Raw genomic sequence first — 13,744 nt, 5'->3', positions numbered from 1 at the left:
GATTAGGAGATATTCTTTTTAATAAAATGAAAGATGTTAGGCCCTTTTTGTGTTGCGATAATTGTGACCCAAAAATAGTTTTAGCCCTTTTTATTAGAATTAGAATATATTTTTTAACTAAATTTTTAAATAAAGACCTTTCTGTCCCTAATTTTAAAAATAAAATTTTGTGTGTTTCACACCTATAGGTTTCAATTTTTTTTTATTTTTTAGTGGTTACAATAAGCGAACTTAAACTTACGATAGAAAATAAAAAAGTAAAAATTTTGTAAACAGTTAGAATAAAGAGGCTCTAAAATAAGAAAGAATTTTTTTTAAGGAAATTAAGATTTGGGACGTAAATGTAGGCATTTGTATATATGTAAATAACTATATTGTGATATTTTTATATATTTTTTATATGAATTGTTATTGTTTTGTTTTATTCGTTATATGTATAATTTTATCGTTTTGTTTTTTTCGTTATACACTTGTTATTGTTATCGTTTTGTTGATTTATGTAAATAAATTTATTAATGGGTGATATAGGCCTATAGGGGAACCGAGCACCCAAAACTAACTTCGGTAACGCGCCGCTTTGCATACCTCCTGGGTGGTGTGGAAAGTGCAATTGGGCATTTTAATTTAAATGCCCAAAAATTCTTATTTTGTTCGATCTGGCCACAATGGAAAATGTTATAAAAAACGCTTATTTTGAGGCGCTCTCACACTGGAATAAGTTGGGCATCCCATTATCCCTGGTATGAAGCATATATTCACAAGTGTTTGCTTATGACAGTGGTCGGCATTTCATAGCAAAATTTTGCAAACTAACTTCACACGTACGCTTACGCTCTATAGTTCAGTCGTTGTCGAGCCATCAACGAATTAACATCACGCAAGACCATAGCGCAAAACGAAATATGACCTGCGAGAAATATTTTATGGTTCTAAATGCCTTTGATGCCATGCAATGCCTTTTATGTTCCAAGTCTTTTAAAGATAATAGGGAATATATCCTCAAAAGACAATTTATTAAATTTCATTATACTATTAATTAATAATTAAAATTGCTTAATTTTAATTCCAATTTCTCACTGGGCTACTTTTTTTTCGTGCTCACCAACACAGTGACAGATCCTCTCATGCCGACCACGGGCTTATGACTCAAATTAACCACAAAAAACGGAGAGAGATTTGTTTACGCTCCAGACGCTAAGTTATGAACATTTGCTTAGGATTCTCTGACATTCATGAATACAAAACACTTGTGAATATACGACAGTGGTCGGCATGAGAGGATCTGTCACTGTGTTGGTGAGCACGAAAAAAAGTAGCCCAGTGAGAAATTGCAATTAAAATTAAGCATATAATCTAAATAATTAATAGTATATTGAAAATTAACAAAATGTCTTTTAAGGATATATTCCCTATTATCTTTAAAAGACTTGGAACATAAAAGGCATTGCATGGCGCCAAAGGCATTTAGAGTCATAAAATATTTCTCGCAGGGCATATTTAGTTTTGCGCTATAGTCTTGCGTGATGTTAATTCGTTGCTGGCTCGACAACGACTGAACGATAGAGCGTAAGCGTACGTGTGAAGTTAGTTCACAAAATTTTGCTAAGAAATGCCGACCACTGATATACGAAGAAGCTCAATTGTGCCCAAGCCACTTGAGCCGTAACGCTATGAACCAAAGGCTAAGAAAGCCATTACGAAATTAGTAAGAGTTACTATTATATTATTGTATAATAACAAGGATTTTGTAACTGGTTCTAATAATGACTAGATATAATGAAATAAAAAACTGGATTTTCATATTTTGTGTTAATTTTCTCTATTATTAAAAAAAATCACATATACATACATACATACTTACATTATTATGTTATCACTTATAATATTACATTTTATTTTATAAAATGATAATTCAGTCCCTTTCAATGTAATTAAAATTAAAAATAAAAATCACGTCAGTTTAATGGTATAAAAATTACATGAATTATTATCAAAAAAACAAAATAACAAACTACAGTTAATTTCGGTAAAAAATAAAAATAATAAGCATAACATTTACTTCAAGATTTATGTACATACATAAGATTCAACTCCAAAGATACAAGTATATATTATAAGAATAGCTTCTGTATATGTATATTACGGTCTACGGTGTTGACTTTATCTGCTCTCATCTTCTCTCTTTAATAAATATTTTGAGTACCAACACATACTAGTTATATATCAGTGGACGGCATGAGATCTGTCACTGTATTGGTGAGCACGAAAAAATAGTAGCCCAGTGAGAAATTGGAATTAAAATTAAGCAATTTTTATTATTAATTAATAGTATAATGAAAATTTACAAATTGTCTTTTGAGGATATATTCCCTATTATCTTTAAAAGACTTGGAACATAAAGGCATTGCATGGCATCAAAGGCATTTAGAATCATAAAATATTTCTCGCAGGGCATATTTCGTTTTGCGCTATGGTCTTGCGTAATGTTAATTCGTTGATGGCTCGACAACGACTGAAGGATAGAGCGTAAGCGTACGTGTGAAGTTAGCATAGATAACTTGATACGAGACTCTTTAGTTCGAGAGAGAGCTGTCAAAACTCGCATTTTTTATAACATTTGCCAATGATGCTACTGCTGAAAAAAATTAGATTGGGTATATAAAAAATTATACAAAACACTAAATTAAACACTTTAAAAATGCATACATATATAAATGCTAAAAATGCAAAATCATTAATTAATTTACATAAACATTTATTTTGCCAAAATATGTTCGCACAGTTCAATGAAATTTCATTTCACATTAATTTCGTCAAGTAATTATAGCGCTTTACTTCTGGCATCCCGCCTTTTCTGAAGTCAACTGTCAAAAATTCCCTGATCTCCATCGCTGTCAAATAATCAGGGAACGCGTTTGACAGAAAAAGAGAGCCAATGCTAAAGTTTCGTATCATATTATCCATGAAGTTAGTTTGCAAAATTTTGCTATGAAATGCCGACCACTGTTATATATGTTCTATTCCCTATGTGGAATATATCTATACTTATAGATTCTCCTGGTAGATTTGTTGCTGGTATTTTCCCTATCAGTTGTGTTGTTGGTCTACGTTCGTATTTTTGTTCATAACAATTTGAACAGTTTCGTGCAAAGTTTTTGATTTGTTTTGCCATATCGGGCCAAAAATGTTGTTGTATAATTTCCATCGCGTTATTTTTCTCATTTCTATGCGATCGGTTATGTGTATTTGTTATAATTTCCAATTGCTTGTTTTTGCTGTCATGTCTTCGACTAGATTTTGTGCTATAAAGAGCTTGTAGTTTAGAAAATGTTTACTTAGTAGTGATTTTATTTTGAATAGTTCTTGTTCATCAATTTTAATCGCGTTATTGAAATTAGGTGTAAAAATTTCTTTTAAGGTTTTTGTTAGATAGTCAGTGTTTTGATATTCAATAATACGAGTATGTCTGTGATACTTTGGAAAAGTCGTTTGTGTTTCTTTTTTATTTCGTTTAGTTTTCTTTAATAAGATTTGATTCTTAAATGAATTTATCGTTTGTTTTGCGTATGTATAGTTTTCGTTTGGTGAACTACGTGTCGAGTGCATCGATTCTATTGTTGAAGTGTTAATTTTTTGTCTTGATAATGCATCTGCTACTACGTTTTGATTTCCTGGTTTGTATACTATTTTTGCTCCAGACTCTTGTATAAAATTTTTCCATCTTTTTAGTTTTATATTTGGATTTTTGTCCGAAATAGATCTGGTGATCAGTGTGTATAGTTAAATCTGCTATACCGTAAATATAATTCCTAAGTTTTCCTATACCCCATACTATTGCTAATAATTCTTTTTCCGTTGTACAATAATTTTCTTCTGTTTTTGTTAATGTTCTTGATATAAAAAATATAGGTTTCTTTTCTTGGGATAAAATTCCTCCTATTGCGAAATTACTCCCAATTGTAGTTAAATCAAAAGGTTTTGAGAAATCTGATTGAAATAGTTCAACTTGTTCTTTTAATTTTGTTTTAATTATTCGTATAGCTTTTATAACTTCTTTATCAAATTTAATTTCTTTCTTAGCTGACATTTTTTTACTTGTTATACCATTTTCTCCTTGTAGATGTATGGTTAGTGGTTTTGTTATTTTGCTATATCCTTGTATAAATTTCCTATAATATCCCGCCATACCTAAAAATAACCTTAATTCTTTCAGGGTTTGAGGTTTCGGATACTTGTCTAATATTTCTACTTGTAAGAAACCGCTTGGAACTAGAAATCCAAAAAGCCGACTACGAGGAGTCGTCAATATTGCGAAATATGCAGTAAGTGGCAAAAGATGGCATAAAAAAGTATTGTGCGCTGATTACCCTGGATATCAAAAATGCGTTCAACTCAGCAAAATGGGCAGACATAATTAAAGCCCAGCTGGGCCCTGGATGAAATTCGGGCCCCCTAAATACCTCATAAACATAATAACGAGCTATTTTAAAAACAGAAAGCTGGGGTGGGTGATAAATCACCCCCTAAACTCAGAGAAAAATATATGTTTGTTGATATGGGTTTGGAATGAGGTTATTGATAAAAAAATCACAACAAATTATAAGCAATTATAATAAGTTACAAAATTTTTGTTGTTATTCATATAATTCGAACTTTCTCTACATTTGTACAAGCAGTATCGCTGAAGCTCAGTGATTAATTGAGGATTACACGGGATCTTACATTCCATGTTATATTTTCCTTGGTTTTTGAAGGAATTCTTCCAGTATTTCATCAACTGACAGATCAATATCCCTATGAATATTCATTGATGCTAGACCTTTAAGCCTTGACCTGTCGTATTTCGTAAATAGGTTTTAATTCTCTTTAAACTTGAAAAACTTCTTTCCGGTGATGCTATTGAAACAGGCAATAACGCCAATATGCGCAAAATCTTGAAAACATTCCCAAAAGAAAAAGAAAATGCTTGCCTGGAGTTTGTTGTTTCCACATTTTCACCTCATTTCCTTTTCAACAGTATAATATGATTTTTCGCAATTCAACTATCCTTATACCCATTTTTGTGCACAAGACAAAACGTGTCCTATAATAACTGAATTTTCGCGAGGGAACTGCCATATTAAAAATACGTTGAGTAATAAAACTTTTCGTAAAATCCAGCTATATCCCTTATTGTAGCTCCACATTTCCGCATCGTTTGAATTTTAGTGCGCTAGTTAATATCGTTTCCACGATATGAGTTTATGAACACAATTTTATTTCTACGCCGAAATGCGTACCTTTATTGATATTCTTAAGAACCAATTTTAATATAAGATCTTACAGCTATTTATACTAATGAAATGCGGCTGCTGTTATCTGCTTGAAACTTCTTTGTTGTAATTTGATATCCATTATCTTGCTATCACTTGTTTGTTATACAAGTAGAAGAGATGCGGAGGTGGTTATCGCAGTGGATTATTCCATTGCCAGATGTTTGTCGTTTATAGTATGTTGAGAATGCATTTCTAGATAATGCATGTTTGTTTGGTATTGTAGCAATAGTCCGTTTCTATTGTTCGACTGATAGTGCATGTCAATCATCGGTTTACATAGTTCGTTCGGGATGTATATTAAAAGATAAGATGTATGTGAGTGTGTGTGTGTGACCCGGAGCGAGGCTATGTCGTTGACTCCCCTCCTTCTTAAAAACGGAGCGTCCTCGCTATGCTGCTGTTGTTGTTGAAGACGTTTCATTTCGACTTCGTATAACTCGTCAATTTGCCTTTGTCTGTGAAGCGTTCTTCTATTTACGTGATATCGGCAGAGGTGTACCATACCGTAAGTGGTAACTACTAAAGTAAGGAATCCCATTATGATGAAGAACGTAAAATGTACTGGATTTTCTTCAATAGGTATCAAAAATGTTGAGATTTCCTGTATATTAATGAACTTGTAATTTGATTTCGAGGAAAGAATGCGGAGTACTTCAAGTTTTTCGCTGCGCTGGTTGTGTGTGATTTCTCTGAGTTGTCGTTGATGATTGTAATATGTCATGCTATCGATGTTCGTGGATTCATTGAAGTTTTCTTTTAGTTAGTTTTGAATTAGCGTTAATTTTCTAGAATTTAACAACCATTTTCTTTTTTGGCTTGCCTTGGTTTCGGTGCGTTTTTTGGAATTATTGGCTGTGTTATTCCGTCATTTAACAATTGCTGAATTTTTTCTATGACAAAGTCGATCCACGTCCATTGGGACTGATGGAGATTGTCGTTGTTGAGATTGATCCCAAAGATTTCTTTGTTGATATTTGTTTACTCTCTTTTTTTTATTCTTTAATTGGGTTTGTAGTAATGCTGGTGTCTCCTCTTGGTGGGAATGTGGTATTTTTGTATTCTCTTTTCCAGGATTCAAAGTTGTCCGCTGTTTCAGGGTATATTGCCAATCTTGGTGAAAGTATTATCCATTGTTTCAGGACCTACACTTTTTTACCTTGTTCCACTTTTTCAGGAATTGTCGCTGTCCGCTGTTCCAGAGTCTGTTGTGAATCTTGCTGAATTCGCCGCTGTCCGTTTTTTCAGGATCTGCTTTGATTTATTCTGGATGTATTGTCCGCTGTTACCGGACTTATACTTATATCCATTGCCATTTGTTTCTGCACTTTTTCAGGCGTTCAGTGCTGGAAGTCCTACTTACCGTGGAATTTTTTTGATTTATTCCTTTCGAAAAAATCTGGTTTTTTGGATAGCAAATAAATTTGCCATCCCGGTTGAGCCCCCAGCTAATATCGTTTCCACGATATGAGTTTAAAGGTTGGTACGCAGCTCTCAAGTAATTGCTCAAGAACAGAAATACATTATTTCTGAAGTAATTTTGACAGCTGGTTACGCATTGTGAATGATCCACATTAGAAGAGCAAGAGAAAATAAACAAAGTAAACAAACTTTGTGCGTATGTATGTATGTGTATGGTAACACAAATATTTTCATTGAGATTTAAGGAATGTTGTTGATGATTGGTTGGTTTTATACAACATTTCACTAGCACAAGTAACTCTATCGCAGGAACGTTTCTGGACCGTTTCTTAAGCGTTTTTTTATATGAAGTTTTTACGTTTCTTGAGAGCTGCGTACTAAGCTTAAGAACACAATTTTATTTCTACGCCGAAATGCGTACCTTTATTGATATTCTTAAGAACCAATTTTAATATAAGATCTTACAGCTATTTATACTAATGAAATGCGGCTGCTGTTATCTGCTTGAAACTTCTTTGTTGTAATTTGATATCCGTTATCATGCTATCACTTGTTTGTTATACAAGTAGAAGAGATGCGGAGGTGGTTATCGCAGTGGATTATTCCATTGCCAGATGTTTGTCGTTTGTAGTATGTTGAGAATGCATTTCTAGATAATGCATGTTTGGTTGGTATTGTAACAATAGTCCATTTCTATTGTTCGACTGATAGTGCATGTCAATCATAGGTTTACATAGTTCGTTCGGGATGTATATTAAAAGATAAGATGTATGTGAGTGTGTGTGTGTGACCCGGAGCGAGGCTATGTCGTTAACTCGCTCAACAAGCTATGAATGGGTTCCGCGAGGTATTTCTAAATAAGTTACTAAATTAAGCTAGTTAGGATGAATACATATTTTTTTAATCATTTATTTAAAACAAACTCACTTCAAAAATCCTTAAAAATACAGAGTAAATGTAACGTCTTGTCGATACGGAATACTTTTCCTTATTGTCCGCTATAATTATTTCGCTCTAAATGTACAAGTGCGCAAATTAAACAGAAAGTAACGGTACTACAAAAGTACTGGTGCCATTAATAAGTTCTGATCAACAATGAATAAATAGGTCGCAATTGCTTACATGCTTAAATAGTCTGCGGCAATGGTTCTCTTCTATGAGTCTGAAACTGGCGGAGGAAAAAACAGAAGTTTTACTGATAAGCGCTAGGAAGATGGAAGAACGAATAGAGCTCACCATAGGGGAATGCAAGCACCTCATCCGCAACCATCCACCACACATGCCATGCATACAGCGAGTATGCCGGATCGAGTACTGTTGGCAACAGCAGTAATTTTAGTGAGGACCAGCTGTGGAGATTACCTGCCTGCGAGAGCGTTGCTGGACTCAGGCTCCCAGGTCAACTTCATGATGGAGGACTAGGCACAGAAGTTGCGGATTCGACGTCAGCACAAAACATTAAGCGTGATAGAGATTGGCAATTCCAATAGAAAAGTGGGGTCAAAACTAAGCGCGTTTGTTAAGTCGCGTTTAAATAATTATGAATTTTCGCGGAATTCTGGGTAAACAACTTTTCAGAAAACTCTTTTAGGATGGATTGTTTCTGGCAAATACGCCAGTAATATAAGTTCTCCCCCCAGATTACATAGAACATTATGCTAAGCTGAAGAAGATTTTACGTCAATAGATTCAGTAGTCCAAAAATTTTGGGCTCTTGAAGAAGTACCTTCAGATTCAAAGCTTCATCTGTATACCACCGTGGGCGCCGCACTTCGGCGGATTATGGGAAGCCTCGGTGAAGACCGCCAAACACCACATCGTTCGCGTAATCGGCAAAGTGCTACTCACAGCAGAGGAGTTAGCGACAGTGTTGGACGAAGTGTAGGCCATCCTCAACTTTCGCCCCCCACTACCTTTGAGCCAAGATCCCAACGACGGCGAGGCGTTAACATTAGCGCATCTATTAATAGGATGCTCCCTGCGGGCATTACCCCCAGAGAAGGTGCCAGTGGACCCAGTTCGTTGTTGCGAGAGATGACAACTTGTTTGCTGTCTCAAGCAACAGTTCTGGCGACAGTGGTCAAAAGTATACCTGACGGGGCTTCAAGAGCGCAACAAGTGGCTGCACCCCAACCGCAATATGCAGCTCAACGACTTCGTTCTCGTCCACGAGGACAACGTGCCGCCGTAGCAGTGGGTACTAGGGCGCGTCGTCGCAGCCGTCGAAGGGCAAGACGGCAAGGTGCGAGTCGCAGACGTAGCAACCAAGACGGGCACAATTAGGCGTCCCATCCACAATGCGGCCGTGCTTCCACTGGAAATTGAAGCAATCTGATCCTGTCAAGGTGGCCGGTGTTGCGTCAAGCGACATATTTATACCTAAAACAAGAATAAAATGAATTGTAAAATATTGAATTATTAAAAATTAAACTAAGAAAATCAATTACATAAAGTACTTACTTTAATACTGCATTCATACTAATAATCTATTACTTACCTTAATACTTATCTTAACATAAGCTAGTACAATGTTGAGATAATTGCTTACCCCTTTTTTGTAATACATACTTACATTACAACTAGATTAAGCCATTAGCTTTAAGATTTAGGCTAAGCAATTCCAAAAAATGGAATAAAGACCTCTATTGTAATTTGAACGTGAAATCGAACGCACGCGTTTTTCATTTTTCTCGCAAGTATGTCATTTTCGTGACAGGCAATTAGGATTCAAATTAATTCGCGCATTCCCAAGTAACTTTTCGGTTCTCAACTCAACTTGGTCAACTGAATATTCCAGGCAATTTTCGGCTATCATTTTGTCACGTAGGCAAAATGCACCGCTAAACGTTTGGGCTTGAGGAGAGCGAGAGCAGTCTTGAATCAACGATTAAGCTGATATGAGCTTCGGATCAACACGGGGTTATTGAATGCATTGAAGAATGTTATTATAAGAATAAAAAATCATGTTTTATTTAAAAACTAATCAAGCGAAGTCCAAAACTGGCGACGAGGATGGGATGATTGATATTAAAACAAACATCCAGTGTACGAACTATAAGCGTGAAGTTACATCAAGTGTTGTTCATTATTGTTCAAGACTATTAAAAAACATACGTTACTGTACACAAGATAAAGGTGTACAGTTTCTTACTTAAAAAAATACATATGGAACCATGATACAAAAACAATAAGGAACCAATCTATTGTGGTTTGTGCTCTTGAGTGGTTTGTGTTTTGGATGATACACTCAGTTGCTGTTAAAGGCTTACAATAACAATGTTACCGATTGATGTTATAATAGCGTTTTTATTCTACTCTCAAACATTTATCTTTTTGTTGTGCTACTTGACTTAATTAATAATCATGGCATTAACATTGTCTGAAAGCTTAAGAGAAGCACGAAATGTTCCGACTTTCTGTGAAGCTGATAATTATAAACTATTAACATTTTTTCGTGATATGGAAACAATATTATCACTCACCTCACCAGAAAATATGGAAATTATAAGAAAAGTGATAACAAATAAATTACGTGGTAAAGCTCTACAGATGATAGAAACGCTGATTGAACCATCTTTTGAGGATATAATTTCAAAATTAAAAACCGAATTTGGGGTAAAGACAACGTATTTGAATCTTCGCAACGAGGCAATGAACGTGGACGCTTGAAACATCGAACAACTTCATTATAAGCTAAGTCAAATTTTATTTAAAATAATAATAATAAATTTCATTTAGAAGGTTCAGTAGAATGTTTATATACTCCAAGGAATATAGAGGTATTGATTTTTGATGTGTATACTACATTTTTACCGTTAAACATTCGAACTTTATTATTACAAAATAGTATTGATACTATAGAAAAGGCAAGCAATTATTTTATAGTCAATAATATTTTGAATGACATTCAAATATTAAATAAAAGTAATTCTAAGGATAATTTAAGTAATAATACTAATGGTTATCGAAACACGTTAAATCTAAATAATTCAAATAATAATAATAATCAGTTTCGGCAAAATACTAGATTTCAAAATAATAGCGGAAATTTCAGAAATAATGTTGAAAATAATAATAGTGGGAATTTTAGAAATAATTTTCAAAAAGATGCTTTTAATAATGGTAGATACTTCAGAGATAATCATAATTATCAAAATAATAACAGTGGTAATTTTGTTGGTCGAAATCTCAGCCCAGAACAACAAACAACACCTATGGAGGTAGATAACTTGCAAACATACGAAAATATACTGCTGTTGGTAGAAGTGTTGAAATTGTAGAGGAAGATTTTCTTGATATTTGTTATTTAGAAAAAGACGAATTAGATTATGATTTACTCTTGTCAAAAGATATTAATGTCGCAGAAAAAATTGAAATACTTAAAGTGTTGAAGAAAAACAAAAATATTTTTTATCAGGAAGGGCAGTTTTTGACGCCTCTACATGTGTTAAGCATAAAATCCTCACAAGACCTCACAGTCCTATTTACATAAAAAATTAGAAAAAAAACCCGTATGCATTGGATGAGGAAATCAATCATCAAATTGACTCAATGTTAAAAAATAATATTATCGGACCAAGTCGTTCTCCGTACAATTCACCACTTTTAATAGTTCCCAAAAAAGCTGACAATAATGGTCACAAAAGTTGGAGAGTGGTAATTGATTACAAAAAGTTAAATGGCATTACAATTGATGATAGATTTCCGATTCCTAATATAGACACATTATTTTAAAAGTTGGGTCGTTCTATTTATTTCTCCACAATCGACCTGGCAAAAGGATTTCACCAGATATTAATGGACGAAAATGATGTCGAGAAAACTGCATTTTCTAGTTCTAAAGGGCACTATGAATTTCTGAGAATGCCATTTGACTTAAAAAATGCCCCTGCATCGTTTCAAAGGATGATGAACAATGTATTGAGTGATCATATTAATAAAATATGTATTTTGTATATGGACGACATTTTGGTGTTTTCCACTCCACTAAGAGAATATATTGAAAGTGTTGAAAAAATATTTAAAAGTTTAATGAAATATAATTTAAAATCCAATTCAACAAATGTAGCTTTTTGAGAAAGTTTACTACCTATCTGGGTCACGTAGTTACTTCACAAGAAATTAAACCCAATTTGGAAAAAATTAAAGCAATTCAGGATGTGAAAATTCCCAGTAACTTAAAGGACATTCAATCTTTCTTAGGCTTAGCCGGTTATTATAGGAAATTTATAAAAAATTTCTCTATTATTTACCTTGATTTATTAAAGGTCAAGAAAACAAAGTGGCGGATTTTCTAAGTCGTTTAGAAATTGATAATGAAAATTGATGACATGGAAAATTATGATATTAAATCATTATTTCATGATTCTATAAGTACAATACGTTCAGCCGTTGAAAATACTAATGATCACTTTTTTATTTCTGATACTATCTTTAATAGATACTTCACTCAAATTACAATTTTAAAAAATAAAACAAACAAATTTGAGCTTTTGTACAAAAATTATAAAGTAGTTTATATTTCCGAAAAAGATTTACACAAAAGTTCTTACTTATTAGATTTATTCAGGAAATATCTGAAAAAAGGTAAATTTGGTATATATTCAGAATTACCTGATGACCAATACAATATTGTCCAAGAAAAATTGATTGACATTTTTTCTAACGACAAAAACATAGGTTTCACAAATTGTTTGAAATTAGCAAAAGATATTCAAACTAAAGAAGAACTTTATCAATTGATTGAGCACATTCATGAATCCGGTAATCATAGAGGAGTGTTGGAAAATTTCTCACAAATTCAATTTGAATATTTTTACCCAAATATTAAAAAATATATAAATAATTGTATAATTTGTAATGAAAACAAATATGAGAGGAAGCCATTCAAAAAATATTTTACTCATACTGGAACTCCTAATAAACCAAATCAAATTGTTCACATAGACATTTTTCACATAGACATTTTTCACATATCAAAGTCATATTTCATGTCCTCCATTGACAGATTTACGAAGATGGCGTCTTTACACAAAATTAGCGATAAGAACATGTGTACGATTAAAACCAAACTTTTGGAAAGAATTTCTTACTTGGGTGTACCTGAAAAAATGACAATGGACAATGAGTTTAACAATTCATTAATTCGAATGTTTTGCAGGGAAAACAATATAGTGCGCATTTTACAACACCGGGGAGTCACACAGGAAATTCCGACACAGAGCGTTTCCTTTCTACCATTCTTCTTCTTCTTTACTGGCGTAGACACCGCTTACGCGATTATAGCTGAGTCAACAATAGCGCGCCAGTCGTTTCTTCTCTTCGCTACGTGGCGCCAATTGGATATTCCAAGCGAAGCCAGGTCCTTCTCCACTTGGTCCTTCCAACGGAGTGGAGGTCTTCCTCTTCCTCTGCTTCCCGCGGCGGGTACTGCGTCGAATACTTTCAGAGCTGGAGTGTTTTCATCCATCCGGACAACATGACCTAGCCAGCGTAGCCGCTGTCTTTTAATTCGCTGAACTATGTCAATGTCGTCGTATATCTCGTACAGCTCATCGTTCCATCGAATGCGATATTCGCCGTGGCCAACGCGCAAAGGCCCATAAATCTTTCGCAGAACTTATCTCTCGAAAACTCGCAACGTCGACTCATCGGTTGTTGTCATCGTCCAGGCCTCTGCACCATATAGCAGGACGGGAATTATGAGCGACTTATAGAGTTTGGTTTTTGTTCGTCGAGAGAGGACTTTACTTTTCAATTGCCTACTCAGTCCGAAGTAGCACCTGTTGGCAAGAGTAATCCTGCGTTGGATTTCCAGGCTGACATTGTTGGTGGTGTTAATACTGGTTCCTAAATAGACGAAATTATCTACAACTTCAAAGTTATGACTGTCAACAGTGACGTGGGAGCCAAGTCGCGAGTGCGACGACTGTTTGTTTGATGACAGCAGATATTTCGTCTTGCCCTCGTTCACTGCCAGACCCATTTGCGTTGCTTCCTTGTTCAGTCTG

This window comes from Bactrocera dorsalis, chromosome 6 (genome assembly GCF_023373825.1).
Source record: "Bactrocera dorsalis isolate Fly_Bdor chromosome 6, ASM2337382v1, whole genome shotgun sequence".
Lineage (NCBI taxonomy): Eukaryota > Metazoa > Arthropoda > Insecta > Diptera > Tephritidae > Bactrocera > Bactrocera dorsalis.
Note: the sequence above shows the minus strand (reverse complement) of the source record.